The 17,566-nt window shown below is 33.2% G+C and overlaps 1 protein-coding gene across 2 annotated transcripts in view; it reads right to left on the bottom strand.

Annotated features, from left to right (window-relative positions):
- Window positions 1-16,967, bottom strand: part of LOC132942578 (uncharacterized) — a 166,412-nt gene extending 149,445 nt beyond the window's left edge. Inside the window, exon 1 of one of the 2 annotated variants that reach the window (XM_061011121.1) lies at window positions 16,295-16,967. The gene's annotated coding sequence lies outside the window, so the exon portion shown is untranslated. The remainder of the gene's footprint in view (window positions 1-16,294) is intronic. The other variant, XM_061011122.1, reaches the window with a different exon arrangement.
- Window positions 16,968-17,566: the final 599 nt, after the last annotated feature.

Here is a 17,566-nt window from a genome sequence, read left to right as displayed (position 1 = left end):
TCGTATAGGAAACATGTTATTATAATATACAAAGCATATTTCAACTCCATATTAAAAAACTATTTAAGTATTTATGATACCAATTTGAATGCGACTTGCACCTAGTTTAGAAATTAATATTTCTAACGTTTGCACAGTTAACTTGATCGTTATCGCTTTAGGGTATAATAAGATAATAATAATTCGACGGTATTTTGTTAAAAGGGCGTATACCAAATTATACTTTTTTTCAGGAAACAAATAAAACTGATTAAATACTCAATTTTTAAGATAGAACATTCATTTATACATTTTATTAAACGTGAGACTCTGTGGAACTAAAATTGCTTATTAAATTGCTTAAACTAAATTTATATTTAATGGTATATTTATTAAAAAAATGTAATTGGTGTAGGCCCTTTTAACAATTTCAATTTTATAAACGCCATTCTAAAAAAATATAATAATAGTGGTATAAGTCCTTTTAACATTTTCATTTCTACAAACGCCCTTTTAATTGTATACAGTATTTGTATATCTATACATTATACTATATTATAGTATATTGTATCTACTAACTTGTCGGTTTATTGTTAACTGATAATATGAAATTGTAGGGAAATTTGTTATTAAGTGTTACCAATACAAGTGATGTTCAGTGTGTAACCTATAGTAAAACCACTTAGTTCAATCTGGTAATATACAAACACCAATAATCATAATTATTCTTATAAGCTGAGAAGGTTGTAAACAATTAGCATGCATTCGGTGTGGTACAAGCCCTTTCAACAGTTCCGTGTAGATTATTTTAATTTTTAAAAGGGCGTCTGCATATCTTGTATTCGCTATTGCTATCTTATTTTTCAGCAAATGTATACGCCGTTTTACCAGAATATGCTCGTGATTTTTCTGAAAATTTAGATAACAAAAACGTATTTTTCGATTTTGTGTGGTAAGTAAACGCCCTTTTAATAAAATACCGTCGATGTATAGTTTGTTTTAAATAAACAGCTGTTGAATCGCTGAAAAGAACGTAGGTACGCGTCAGAAATCGAAATACCTACCGTGTTAGGTGTCGACACGGTTTTAGATCATGAAAATTAATATAAATATTACATAATAAATAGGTGGGTAAGTAGAATTTATACTTATGTATAGGTACCTAAAATAGGTTCGCGGTAAGTGTTGACAGACGACGTGCGGTTGATTTATAGAGTATTAGAATGCGCGTATGTTTATGTATGGTTATCACGTGGTTGGGGTAGTAAACGCTAAAACGGTTAACCTCGGAAAAAATTGTAATAATATAAACGCGTCTAGATTATAACAATGGCAGGGGCGGTGCGCGCGTGTAACGTAACCATTTACTACGTCCATTTGCAGTGCCGATTATTAGCAGATGTGTTGTATTTGTGTTCGGCGATGTTATTCGATATAGAAATGGTCAAACACACGCGCGTGATAATATTATATGTCCGAAAGCTAACGGCAAATAGTCTTATACTTTCGGCGAATTAGCTTTTGCAGGAAGTGTACGCACAAGCGCGGTGCAGCGGGTGCAGGCCCTTTCGATTGTCCACCGCGCACACACAATCGCATCCATTTGTCCGGTTTCTGTGAGTGGTGTTGGGGGGGGGGGGGAGGGGGCGCACGGCAGAGTCCTCACGGTCGGGGCTCGCACTTATCGTCGGTTTAATCGTTTAATAAAAACAACCGTCGTCGCCCATAAAATGCAGACGACACACGAATTACGCGATCCGAGTAAACGACATGTACTCGACAAAATAGGGAAAATGCCGACTTCAAAGTTCCCCTCCAATTTAAATCCGAGGATCCGTATGGATTACACGCGCCCGCGATAGTGCGGTGTGGTGGGAGGGTATCCAGTCCAGTTTTAACACTCCTCGTGAACACACACACACACATATGCACACACACACACACACACATTATTGCATAGAGAAACTAAACCGCCGTCGCCGCCGCCACTGCCACCACCACAGTTACCGCCACCGCCACCAGCGGAGGGAAACACAGAGATAGCGCGTGCGGAGAGGAGCTTTTCACGGGAAAATCGATGTCACTGGGGCTTCCACCGGGCCAAGCTTCGCACACAGCGTTCAGACACACACACACACGCACACACATACAGTCATTAGTTTTCACTCTCTGCCACTCTGCCACTCTATCCTCTCACCCTCTCTCTCACTCAACCCACTCTCTTTCTGTCATTCCTCACTCGCTATCTCTCTCTCCCCTCTATCTCCGGGCCGTTTCTACTGTTCTTTTTAACCCTGACCCCCTCCCCCCGCTCGGTGGTTGTTTTATTAACTGCACCCCTCGTTGCAGCCCGTCCCGCAATACGAGCGGGTGGGCCGAGGGTTGTTCCGCGTGGCCTCCAAAATTCATTACCGCGGTACATATACGCGCGCGGAACCCGGTATGGCTCTTATGTTTATAATAACAACGACGACGGCGCGGCGGCGGCGGCACACATACAATGCACACAATGTTTCTGCAAGCACCGCCGTGTCCCACATAAATTATCGCAGCAGCCACCGACGCCGGGCGACGACCGCGACCAACGTGGACAGGAAACAAACGGAGCGGTTTATGCTCCCGACGGTATCCGGCAATTAAACAACGGCGGGGGTGGAGGGCGACGGGTCCCGTTCCGTGTCCGCAGCAGCAGTCAAGTACCCTGCAACGTTTCCAAGGGATTGCCGATTCCGCCACCGTCTCCGTTGCTTGCTATATTATGTACTATGATTATACAATTATTCCGTTTCCTACGGGCGGCGGTATGACTTAACCGAAACGGTGGCGATCGGTTTGGACGACCGCACCACACCAAACACCCGCAAACCACCACCACCCCGGCATGCACAGAGTTGGCGTATAAATTATACGGGTAGGCGTATAGAGGAGTTATTGTAGAGTTTGTTTCTAAGCTCTTCTACCACGGGATGTTGCTCGAGGCTCAGCCGTGGACAACTACAACGGTGAATCGATGGCAAGTGCGACTGCATGCGTGCGACAGTATACGTATTATTTTATAGGCGCGCTTAATCCATTGAGCCACTCGCGTATATAGGGATAAGGGCACGGACCTACGAGGTCGAGACGCGGGAAGAGGAGGGTTCGGTGGGGTAAGGCCACGAACCGCTCGAAAGATGGTTGACCTCATCAGCCGCGTATACTGAACTCTCGCGCCGCGTCCTATGCACACAAAGCAAACGCGTTGACATCACTATTATACATAACAATAATAAGAAGTGTTCTCGTATTGGACGTAATAATACGACTTTGATTCTTTCTCGACGTTTACGGTTTCCACGACACGTATGTGCAACGAGTTACTTTATTATTTGATAAACGACCGACGCGTGGTCAGCTATTACAGCTAAAAAAGAATAATACATCACAATAGTAGGTACTACATAATAGAATTGTGTGATTTATAAAAAACGGTACTCGTAAAATTCGTTTTGCAAGTATAAACTTTAAAATGTTATCTCACCATTGAAAATGTCATTCTTAATAATTGTTGGATTGTAATTTTCTGGACTCTTCGAAACCAAATCCCACGTTCGTCTAGCGATAAAGTTACCGTATTCAAAGAGTAGGTACGCCGGTATATTAATATTATCAACAAGTAGTAAATCCTCTATAAAATAAATCTTGCACTGTCTTTCTGACGACATTGCAGGATTATTATGGCTTTATGTTTATGTTAATATAAATATAATAAAGTTTTTATTTATTTTTGGTTTTTTTGTCCGCTTGAGATACTTTTATTATATTGAAGTTTAGTAATGTATTTTCTATAACAATATAATACAATACGATTTAACAGAAAAGTAAAAGTGTTGGGATTTCTTAAATCTAACATAATCTTTCTGTGCGAGTATCAACACTCGACTTTTGTAAGGCTTATTTCTTAAAAATAATCTCGTCCAAAGTTTGATGGAGTGAGTAACTTTCAATATGAAAACAAAAGATATAGAAAAACGTCCAAACGCTCAACTTTTGGAATCTTTCTTATCCAATAAAATAATTTTACCAGTATTTAAAAGAAAAATTACGAATGTATACGAAAATGTATTAAGTGAATTTGTTGTATTATGTTATATTTTTACACGTTACTTATATACCAATAAGTATTAAGTGCTTGTGTTGAGAGGTATACTTAGTCCCTCTTCTTTAAAAAAATATATTTTTCCGTACCCTTCTAATTAAATCCTGATCAATAAGACATTTAAATATTAAGGTAGGTACGTACATTTTTATTCACACTTTTGCTTCACCTTTCTAATTTTCCCCAATGCGTGCACTGTATAAGCGTATGCACAATTCTTGATACTTAAGACTTACCACCGGTAATACTAGTAACACTATAGATAATGTCCGGATAATATTGTTTTCTGATAATCAAAATAATATATTGCGGTGCTTATTAAAATATAAATTATAATTTGATGACGGCGACGACGACGACTATAGTAATGATTCGTATTTTCACATAGGTATTATCTGAATAAATATTGAAAAAGACAATTTACAGTATTTTATTGTTCATTCCGTAAAATACTGAACAGTTGTGTCATCATAACACGTAAAATATAGCTATATTCGTATTAAGCATATTCTCAAAAATGTGCGATGTTTCATATTATTATCATTAAGTTTTTTACCATTCAAAACCGTGCTGCAATAAAACAAAACATGTAAGTCCAAACTGAAAACAGTATTCGTCGGCTGCTTCATCGAACTATGGCAAATGTAAGGCAAATATGTAGTTTTGACGTCTTGGCGTTTCGAAAAGTCAATATGACAATATGGGGGGGAGGGGGGCCCACTTCACGCACGTGTAGTTTTGACACATATTTATATGACGAGAATTGTGAAAAACATGTTAAGCGTAAACGCGTACGATTATTTCGCAATATTATCGCGAACCGTTTATATAAGTTTTTAGTTTTCATTACGTCATCGATACATTATTATTTGATATCTTATCATAAATATTGTCAACAACGAGTTTCAGCTAACTCGTCCGTTCGACACTATCCAAAAAAAATATTACAGACATGCGTGTTCCCTGCGGTGATGACCAGAATATTGTGAAATCGAACGTTGCTCGTGAAGCGGCAAAAAAATGAATAAATATTGTGTGAGCTCGACGCCGCGTGAAATATACGCGGAAACCGGAACAAGACGCGGCACGCAGTACACGCGGCACTATCGGGTATGACACACTATGCGACGGCCGATCCGGGCAAAGGATAAAGGCAGCATTATCGTTTGAAAATGATTTCAAGTACCGAATCGCGTATTGAATGCCGTGCCGCATTATTGTTGTACTTTTAATGTTTATACCTATATTAACAGCGAGTGGTGACATAAATGGCTAGTGGCGACATCGACGAATCGTTAGCAACTCAGATGGCCACACATCACCGGCCACGGGCCGCATCGCGACACTCGACCGACGCGCTCGCTCGCATAAATTATGCGACGCTGTCCAACTGGTATATACACCCAGGCCGTAGGGTACGTGTATTTCAAGCCGTACCTATAGGATAATTTGTCGACCCGACCGAAAAATACCAAACCCATCAATCGAAAATGAATGAAAATAATATTATTTTGTTGCAGATGAGACGGCGGGCTAATCGGAAAACCAACGAAATTGGAACGCCGTTTTGCTGACTTTCGTTAATCAAAAGCGTTATCCGCTGCCCGCATTATAGTCAATATGAAAATGAATAATTTATTGAAATTTCCGCAAAAATATTTTTTTCACTTATAGAACGATATCTTTTGACAACTATATATAACATTTAAACCTATCTACTTATTATATGCTCAACGTTTCTAATAAATAACTGTATATTTTTCTTTGTACCTAATCTGTTTTTTCTATTACAACACCAGCACCACAATATTAATAACTATTACGTATATATATATAGGTGATACACATTCGTGGACGACGAAGACGACGCCAAAACGGTTTGGTCGAGAATCGGGCGGCAAAACAGACGTGGAGAAAAATGCAGGTGACAGCCGTGATTTCCTAAGACGGAAAATTATCGCAGATAGAAAAACTGTAATTTATAATTTCCGCAAAAATAATTTGTGCACTGAATCAACGATATCTCTTGACAATTATCATTTAAATGCTTATTTAGTTATACCGAACTGCACTCAACTTAATAAGTATTATATATGTTTATTATAAGCTCAACGCTTGACCGTTTTAATAAATAAACTATAGATTCTATAAAATAATTTTTATCGCTATGACTTAACATTTATAAGGAAGTGATGAAAAAAAAATGGAATTTCGGAAAATTCGGAATGGCTCTCTAGTTGGTTATAGCTATACCTAATAGTTATGCAGTGGCACCGACCTCCACTAACATAGGTATGTTGTTTATGTTGTTTCAATGGCGTAAAGAAGCGAAATATTTTATCGGGAAATTCATTTTTTGAATGACTAATTAAAATATTACTTAAGAATTAAGATATTTTGTTCTTATTAAATATCAGATGCAGTTATAGTCTTGTACTACAATTTCTCACTAAAACTGGTACTCACCCACAAGACCCACCCATTCCTTTAAAATTTTGGGGCAACTGCCCTGCAAAATCACGGTCAACACGCCACGCGCTGTTTCATTTTTTTCTAAAAACTAAAATAAATTTTCAGGTATGTAATCCATACATTTAACAGCACTAGAAATTTGTTTAATTGTTTCACATTATTTATTAAACAAACATATTATAAAAACACATTTAATTACAGAATATTATAATTTATAATAAATTGATATAGATGGTTAGTAGTTCAAATGTAAAATTTTACGAGTGTCACGTGAAACAAGGTGTTCTACAACGCAGGAAGATTTAAAAAGATGTAGATAAATGATTGTTTAATATCAAGGCGTAAAAACGTTTAGAACTAAAATATATTTTAATACGTTGAAAATATGACATGCACCGTGCGTATTTTCATAAACCTTTGGCTTAAATCCAAAAGATGTAGTTTTAAAACCCAAAGACTAAATGGAAACATGAACTGATGAATTATGAAAATTAATGAACTTATAAACATGGTTCCATCAGCTTGACGTTATTAGACTTCTGTATATGCGTACAATAATATCGTTATAACTTTATATAAGCTATTCATTTATACTCAACTATCATAAAGTGCATATAGTATTAGGTTCACTATATATTACATAACCTAAACTACTCTAACATGATTTTATATCAGCAAAATAAATCGGTAAATATGATATCCGAAATTGCTCATTTCAGCTCATCGCTTGTTTTAACGAAACTTAGCCCATTTTCAGTAATATTAGCCCCAATCATAACCGTTTTTTCAAATGTAATAATTCATCATTGCTTTCAAATATTAAGACATCCCCCCCCCCACCTACCACTAGTAACAGTATGCCTTCCACAGTTTATTTCGTACAAACACGCAGTTTTGTATTTTTGTACTTTGGGTGTATTCACATTTTATCTTTTGTATTCATTTCTCTCGTCAATTGTGTCTTACGTCTATCGTTTACACAATGTACAATAAATTCCTCAATAGATTTGATACCTATGAGTTATGATTTATGATCATTATAAGTATTCAAGGTGACAATGCATAATTTTTAAATAAAAGTATTTAAATATAGTAGAAATATAAAATAATTGCTTGGTTGTTGGATTACAATAGATATTATATATCAATTCGCATATTTAGGATTAACGGTTTTTAATAAAATGTAAAATGTTATAATAAATGTTTGTATATTACCATACATAAATTAGTACCTAATTACAAACCAAACAGTTGTGTATGGTTATACTTGGTTATCATATCACATATCTATTTTTATATCATACCATTATATTGTGTTATGATAGTTAGTGCAATTTACGTAAATATTTTTTTATATATAGGTAATAACAATTTAAGAACGACAATGATCGTGATTATATAGAAAAAATAGTTAGTACCATAATGATTGAAAAACAAAAACAGCGATCTTATTATCCTCCGATTTTATTTAATTAAATTCGAACGAAATATTTCCAAAATATAAGTAGAAACATCGAAAGTGTTGACGGCTTAAAACGAATAATTAAGAATCAGTCGCTTCGTTGTGTAAGATTTTCCAATGTTAATCTACGATAAACGAGGAAAACAATTTTTATTTAGAGATTCCTAGTGTTGTATTTGAAAGATAAATCTGTGTATCGGTTTATATCGCAATACTTAAATTTAACAAAAACTGGCACACACTACGCTAACTAATTCACTATTGTACACTAGTTGTAGCCAGTAGGTATGGAAAAACATAATGATTTAACGTCGGCTCAGATGTTATATATTAAATGACAAAATGTTATTAAATATATTTTTGCGTATCTTTGTGCAATTTATCGGCATTGGAATTTTTTGAAAATTTTTTAGTTTAGTTTCTATAATTATTTAATGTTTGAAGCTTCTCATTAGACGGCCGTGCGTATATTTTATCGGTGGCTGTAATGTGTAAATGTAAAATATGCGCCGGCAATCTGTGTATACAGGATAAAAACAATTTCAACCAGAAACACGAAATTCTATGCATAAAATATCAAGTATATAAACAGCACAGGAAAACCAGGATAAAAGAGCGTCGCTACTACGCAATACCATAATATATAGGTGCGTAAATCATAAAATCATGAATTCAATAGTCATTGTATTCGTTGAAATAGAATGTCTCCGAATTCAAATAATTTATTTAAAAATATGGCTCTCGAACGAACGACATGAATATAATGCATACAAATAAATACAAATTTTTTTTCGTCTCTACGAAACTGCAGTATATATGTATATACTTTTGATATAATATATAAAATTACATATTTATGTACACATGATATACAGGAAAAGTGAAGGAAACTATACTCGGTATACTTTTACAAAATAGTTAGGTAATCAATGAATTTGGTTTGGTCGTTTTTTGAATGTAATACGATGTGTCATTAGTCACAACCCGGAGTCTATAATATGATTAAATGTGTTTATGTCATAACAGTATAATACATAAACTAAATTTCTTGTCAGTGTATTTGAGAGATCTTATGTATTCTGCAAGAACTTTGGATTTATCTGAGAATATCTTTATTTACCAAAACATGGTCAAGTTGTGTATAAAACGAAAACTCGCTTACATTATTTATTTACATTTTTTTTAAGTTTTCCACGATTTTCTATCGAGATTTTTGTAAAACGACCTATCTAAAGTGCCATCTTTTCCACTTATATATAGAGTTGTTGCATGGAAACTTTTTGAGTTTTTTACAACCAGAAAAAGTATATTTTTTTAATACACTGTACAAAACTAATACCTCTCAAGAAATCTCACAAAAAATATCATCTGTATACGAATCAAATGTGAATGACGTATTCCATACTGTTGTTAGGTCACAACAACACTCTTTTACAATATTGTTCTTCCTTTTTATTTCTCTTGGTCGAATGTACTTCAACAACTATATTATATAATATTACAATAAACGTCAATTTAGATACCCTTATATACCGTATATTATGTCACGTCTTGCAGGATTCGACTATGTTTGACGAGCCACGGAGAAATAGTATTTTGTGTGGGTCACGTGGACGGGTGTGGCGTGTGTGGTAGTTTAGGAACAAAATCGATTAACATCCAAAAAACTGTTTTGTGCACTATGTTCTTTGTTGAGCAAAATGTGTTGTAACTTGTAAATCGTATTTTATACTGTACCCAACTATTGTTTTAGATATCTTGTTGGCTGATATATTAAAATGGATGCAATTAAATATTGTGTATGTATACTGTATAGGTACTATATAGTATTATTAAATTTAAAATTGTTTAAACATGTAATGAGCACCAAACACGTCAACGTCCAACACGTATTGTTAATAGCAATAGTCAAGCTGCAATAGCTGTAAACGTGCGTTTCCCTTAAACTTCGAAAAAACCAACGCACATTACTTTTACAAGTTCAAGACTGCTGACATACAATACGATCTATATACTCGAATCGTGTTATATATAGTGAGAGGTATGCGCCTGACACATATATGTGTATTCCAATTTCAGCAATCCATTGCGCGTGTATTCCATACGAAACAATTATTGGCTGCTCGTTTGTACTTGACCCGAAACAATTCTTTCGAAAAACAACACACACACACAATAGTACATTTTGCTAAACACCAATGCGCACGAACCCGCTCGTTACGTACACATAATATTTATAAAACGATTTGTATTGTAATTCAATCAGTCTTGAAACGTTTCAATTTTGGTTCCGGTCGTAAAAATAGAAGCGCAACTAGAGCTTTATATTTATTTACTTCTTGGGGTGGAGAGTCTTCCAGCCGCCAGGGTGCTGGCTAAAATAGTTTATAGGTTACACCCAATCCATGTGAATGTGGCCTCTATACCTACCTTCTTCGAAATGCGTTTTAAAATAACATGCAAATAGTACTTTTTGACATTATACTCGTAAAACTATTATATATAGAATGCTTTTTAACGCACATCACGATAGTATTATAGCGGAGTAAACTGAGATGGCTGTAGACTGTAGAATGTATAGGTATTGATTGTTTTAAACATTTATTAGAAGGATTTTTTTTAATTCACTATGTGGTGTTCTCTCCAAGCATAATTAATGATTTTTCAACCCTGTACCGAATTTTCGAAAATATTATAACACGCTTAGCTTTTTAAAGAGTAATTAAATGTTACTAAGACTTACGTTGATGTATTCATTTATTTTAATCCAACCCAAAATATGTTTATACAAACGTCTATTTTTTTATCTAGCATAAAAAAGGACAAAATGTTTTTAAAATGCTGTAGGTAATTTCAACTACCGGTATTTCTGTGTCAAAATACCTATTTATGAAGAGACGTTTTACAATGATGAATTTGTTTGAGAAAAGTATGCTATATTTTTATTAGTATTATTGTAGACTAAGAAGTGGCACAACAGTTTTGAATAACCACGTTTAAATCCCGATGATCAACAGAATCTCAATAACTCATACTCTCAAAAAATAACCACAGAATTGTAAATTGTTGAATATTAAACAATAATCATATTTCAATAGCAGTTTATTTAGTCCATGCCGATACCTACAACTCACATAGTATACTAGATTCTGCATTGTTACTTTAAAATATAATGAATTATGATAAGTATAAGTATAACAGTACAAGTTATTAAAATTAATTATTAGGTATATTTTAATTACTTTTACATTTTTTACGATAAACCGATACATTTTCAGAAGGATTGAAAGATCCAATTCGCAACAAGAAATTGGTTCTCATTTGAGGCTTGAGCTAAAGCGATGACACTTTCTATGACAACAAATAACGATTTATACGCAATTAGCAACGTCATTTTCACTGTGTAATGAATGTCAAAATCTATTTATTTTGGTTCAATGATGTGCAATATTATAATTTATACCTAATATATAATAACAATACTATCATCCTCACACAGTCAAAATCATTTTGTGAGTTTTTAACTTTTATTGAAATATATCGTTTGTACTGATACCAATAAATTATGAGAAAACAAAAAAAAAATTATATTTTGAGAGGAGTAATAAGTGAGAGTATTAAAGTGTTATAGTTTATATTATTTTTTTTAGGGAAACCATTTCTTTTATCTACTTATTGAACCCAGAATTTTTCATTACGCGAATCTTATATATATTAACATCATCGTAAAATACCTATTTGTATATTAAGCATATTTTATATTCGATATATATATGTATTTCAACGTAATGCAACTGTAAATAATACAAAGATCAATACGACCTGCTGTTTCATGATATACGATCTTCGTAAAATAAAATAAACGAAAATTTATAATCAAAATCATAAAACAACTTCTATTTTTCAAGCTTACTTACAGCGCATTTTGACAATAATAAAAATTATAAATTTTAATAAAGTGATGGCGATGACTAATTTGTAAAGACGTCGTACAGAATATTATATTATATTATATTATTTTCACTAAACAACAATCAAATTCTTTTATTTTATAAGGTTACGCAGTCATTAGTCTTATCTATTGTTTTTACAAATATTTCTACATCTTTTCTTAGATGTTTTATCATTAGGTATGTATAGAAGGATATTATATACACAATACACACAATTATGTTAATGAACGAATATAAATTAATAACTAATTATTTTAATAATAGCTACGCTCATATCTGCACTATCTATTTTGTGGCGATAATGAATTAATAACATGATGCATTTGTTACAAGGTCAATAGTAAGTATAACTAATGCATTTTTAATTATATATTCATTATTTTTTACGAATAAATAAAAAAATATACCTCAAGTCCGAGATTTCGAAACTGTTTTTTTATTATTTTTTACTTTAAAAATCAGGAAATCATTTCTATACTACGCTATAACTATAGGTTAAACATCATAATATTATTATGTACCTATATAGGTAATATTTTATTGGCAATGTGTCTGTGTAAAATGACGCAGTTAAAACAGTGGCGTACGGTCCGCGTACCCGATGCGAATGTTTGCGAACCACACGAGTACAAACATGCGTACAATTTACGAACACGATAAGGTAGAGCCACCTTTCGATGGATTGTGGATCAAATGTGTACCGCATATTATCCAGGGTGGGGGAAAAAAAATTCCACTAGATGTTTTCAGAGGGTCATCGAAGGCGGATCGATAATTCAGTACGTACCGCGCAACACACATATTCATATTATATACAATATATATACACAACATAAATCTTATTTATGTACATGAGATCCGGACCTAAAGAAAGTGCTTTTGGGTATTTTCCACTGAATCATTATGTCGACGACGTTTTAGTTACGATAAGATAAAATTATATGTTTCTTTGTATGTCCGGTATACTCCTCTAGTAAGTAATTTAATTTTGACAATACATAAAATAACAAGTAAAAGTAATTTACGGATCAAGGCGTGGAAATAAAACGACTGACGGCCAAGCGCATTTGACGGATTTAGGGATATAATATAAACATTAGGTACAGACAATCCATATTATTTAGCTTTTATGCATAGAACAAATTGTTATCACAATATTCACAATGATAATATTAGATTTTAGATGTGTTAATAATTACTTTAACTTTAGCCTTTGATATGATGAAAATACATTATTCGCGTGATGCATATTTAATTTTACGATTAAGTACCTACCAGAGTAAGCTCATTATGCACTGCAAGTTATAATACACACATGACTTTAACTACATAACACAGATTCGATCTCAAAGTATGAATGACGTTTTAACATATGACTATTAAGGTCTCCGATTAAAATAGGATATTTTTATTATTGTATCGTGAGTCATCAAACAAAATGCATAATATCAGTTTCACTAGTAAAAACAATATTACCTATATAATATTATAATATTATACATTCGTAGGTATTATTATTTTGATATCAATTAAGTCGTTTGAAAGCAATCTTATCATATTTTATTAGGATTTGTTTTCGAGTACAGTAACATTATATTATATTATGAACACCGGAAAAGTGTATTTAAAGTTACGACAATTTATGAATGATTTTAACGTTGAATTTCGATTGTATGGATTTACGAGTATGTGCATTAATATGTAGTTTAATCCATAAAATAAATATACAACGCAATTTCGATATTATTTAGCCAGTTAAACGTCATATATACACGATCTCGTTGCGTACATTGTTCATTGTTCAGATTTACTTATTTAAAATATTCATTAACTATAATATACTAGAGTTTAGATAATGCTTTGATTAGATAATCCGTTATACATATATAATGCTCTAACAGTTCCCCTCGTTAATTTGCCAGTTAAATCGAACAGAGTATACATTTTTATTATAGTTGTTTTTCTTTGCTACAAAACGTGGATACTATATTCTGAAACGAAATTATACGTTGAATATTTCGTCAATATCTGTTGAATCGAGTCGCATGTCCTTTGGAAGTTAATTGTCTGTAAAATGACATGTTGAAACGGGGAACATATTTTCTCGTCCAACACAGTGTGTCTATCTAATGGAATAAGTTTTGTATGACTGAAAGGGTCTCCCTAGGATAAAAATGGATAAAAACCGAACCTATTTTTACATAAAATTGACGTTTTAAGGGAATTAAAAACTAAATAAATTGGTAGACCTCGGATTTAAATACCCTATAAGAACTAAGAAGTAAGAGCTATTAAAAAATACTTAGTACCAATTATATTTGTACTATAGGTATAAAATGTATATATTAGTTATCGATGTGTATTATAATAAATGTTATGTGAAATATGTATTACCTATAATGAAATAGCTAATTTGTTTATGAATATGTACAACTAGATTATATTTTTAAACTTTTTCTAAAAAAACCTTAATTCACGCGTGGATAATAGTTTATCAATAATAATTGTAATTTTTACATTTCATTATATAGAACACTCTTTGTTTATATTTGTTCAATAGTTTCCAAAATTTGTTTGACGTTATCATTGGACTTATTCAATGTTTTGTATGGCGGGGCTGTAGAAATTATCTCTAGCCACCTAGGCGTCTTAAATAGTAATTGTAATTTTTTTTTTGCCATAATTTAGAACGCTATATTGTTTGATTTTGTTTTATAGTTTTCAAAACTCTTTTGACCTTTAAACTGGACGTATTCAAAAAATAAATAAAAATACATGGTGGCCGAAGGGAGCTGGCCCCCAAATTCTCTTCGAATGCGCTCCTGTTCCTATCGCAATTAAATTTCTCGCAGCTATTTTGTCTGATATTTATTTTATGTTTATATGTATCATAAACTCTAATATCTATAAAAAAAAAACAATGCAATATTACGAGGAGATTTGTGAACGATATTATGTTCTTTAATAAACCTACATGAAAAGTTTTTAAAAATTTTAATTTATAAATCGTAAGTATTATAACATGAAAAGTTTTAAAAACCAAGCTTACAACAATATACAAAAACCATTCACCTAGAACAAATACATTGTGCACAATAATGCCCATACATAGCTTATTTATTTCAAATCGCTCAAAGTAATACTTAAAACTACATTGGTGCATTTATACGACAGCGTTGAGCACAGCCAGATGAATTATAGTAATTATAATATTATTGTTTTTAATAATAATATGTTATATACTTGTCGGGATGGTAACGATATAGTCATTACACAATATAGGTACTTATATACGGCCGTCTGATGATAAATTAACATATATTATAATATAGTATATATATATATATGGGGAGACAGTCATACCCTGCCCTGCGAAATACTTCAAACGTCAAAAGACCTAAATGCATAATATTATTTGCGCTGCCACAACACACGTCATATGGACCTATTATACTCATATTATTATCATCGTTTTGGAACACACTATGTGTTTCGCGATCGACTCGGCGGGTATATCTATTATAATAGTACACATACCTACAAGCGGGCTAAACTACAACAAAGCATTTTTGACACGGAACGGTAAGTATGAATGGTATGTCTATATATGTTATAATCTATCAAACGTCCATCGCTGCGGCGAGTTTTTTGACAACCAAACGTTTGTATATGATCCGTCTCTCTATAACGCATTATTATTATTCATATATTTTACTGAACATCTCGAGTCTCAGCTACATAAGGGGCGTATTTACGGTGAGGGGAGATGATTGGACGGATTTCCCTTCTACCCTTTTGTTTTTCTTTTTCTTTTGTACATACCAATTAGGTACTTTTTATACAAAACAACATTACATTATAATGCATTATTTTATGAATTTGTTAAGTGAATAGTAAATAATTGTTGGCTTGTTATCATGCCACCGAGAATAAGAATTAAGTGTGGATAAAGTTATTGAAAAACTTTGCTTTAAAATAAAAATTATATTTTATATTCCAATTTGTAAACAACATTTTTGTATAACTTTACTAAAATATAATATTACGTTTATTATTGTTATTATTAATACGAAAATCTCATTTTTCCTATCCCCCCGCCCAACTTAAACCTAAATACGCCCCCGGGCTACATAATTATTATATTATATATTACAATGCTATATTATTATGTCTATATAATAAATATTATATTATATAAATTAAAAGTGCATAATGACAAAATAACAATAATAGTATTGTAAACAAGTTAAACTAAGACTATATGAAGCAATAAACTATGAAATTACTTACCTACGGCACTATCGTAGCGGATATATCAGCTTCTTTCGCGCGGCTTATTTACTTATATTGATGAGTGTCACTAATCGAGGTACTCTATGTATTATGTAATTAAATTTTATTATATTGATACTTTTATTGTTAATACTATACAGTTTATGTCATCTACGATACGACTAAAAATATGTATAATTATTACAATATAAGGCGGGAGTGGATGACGACAGTTATAATAATAACAACAACAATACTAGTATAATATTATGCGTTTATAACAATGTGTTGTGTGGTATTTAATCGGATCGTTATAGCGTCAATTGTAATTTGTTTTACGTACGAATTTGAAAACGACGCGTAATCCTCGCAGGAGAGAGAAGACACGACAACGATTTTATGCTAAGCACGTGAATTGTATCGCATGATGAACTCGATGTATATTATTATATTTTATAGTAATGTATTGTGGAAAACAGTAACGAAAATAGGTCAGCTAAATTATTATTAATATTTTTTTTTTTTTACAAAAAAAATTATATATTATAAGTTAATAATGTATAATAATATGATATATAATATATTTATTTATATTTATATATATATATATATGAATGTGTGTTAGAGCTGCACCGACACTACTGGTTAAGTGTGTTCTACTGCTAAAATGCTGCTGGCCGACTGGGGATTACTCGCGGTGTACGCGCGCCACGACCCTTTCGATTGCCCGCGACCGGCGGTGGCGGCGCAGAACGGTTGAAAGTCGTGTCAACAGGGTGAGCCACTGTACGGAGGCGTCGTCGGCGACGTCTCTGCCGGGGCCGCGTGCACCATATAATAACCGGCGTCGCCCGCGCTTTGCAACGCGATTTTCTTTTCTCCCTTTTTGCGTCTCCTCACTCTCTCTTTCAACATCTCTGTATCCTCTCCCATCCCCCCTCCCCCCCCACGAGCCACAGTAGTGATATATATTTATATATACTAATATCCTATAAAAACATATATAGGTATGCACACAGTGCCACACTATCGGAGACCACAGAGAACCCTACACCCTATTCCGAAATATCTTTAACTGGGCCGCGTCGAACTATATATTAATACTGATACTAGTACATATACGCACTACGCTGTGTATTTATTATGTACAAGGTATGTTATATTAAACGTGTGCCGGTAGGACATTCTTTTTTTTTTTACATAAAAGTGCGCTCTCGACATTACACGCGACTGCCTGGAACTTTTGTTTCGGACCTACTTATATAATATATATTTAATTATATGTAGGTA

The sequence above is a fragment of the Metopolophium dirhodum genome, chromosome 4 (assembly GCF_019925205.1).
Source record: "Metopolophium dirhodum isolate CAU chromosome 4, ASM1992520v1, whole genome shotgun sequence".
NCBI lineage: Eukaryota > Metazoa > Arthropoda > Insecta > Hemiptera > Aphididae > Metopolophium > Metopolophium dirhodum.
Note: the sequence above shows the minus strand (reverse complement) of the source record. Positions and strands in the feature narration are given on the sequence as shown.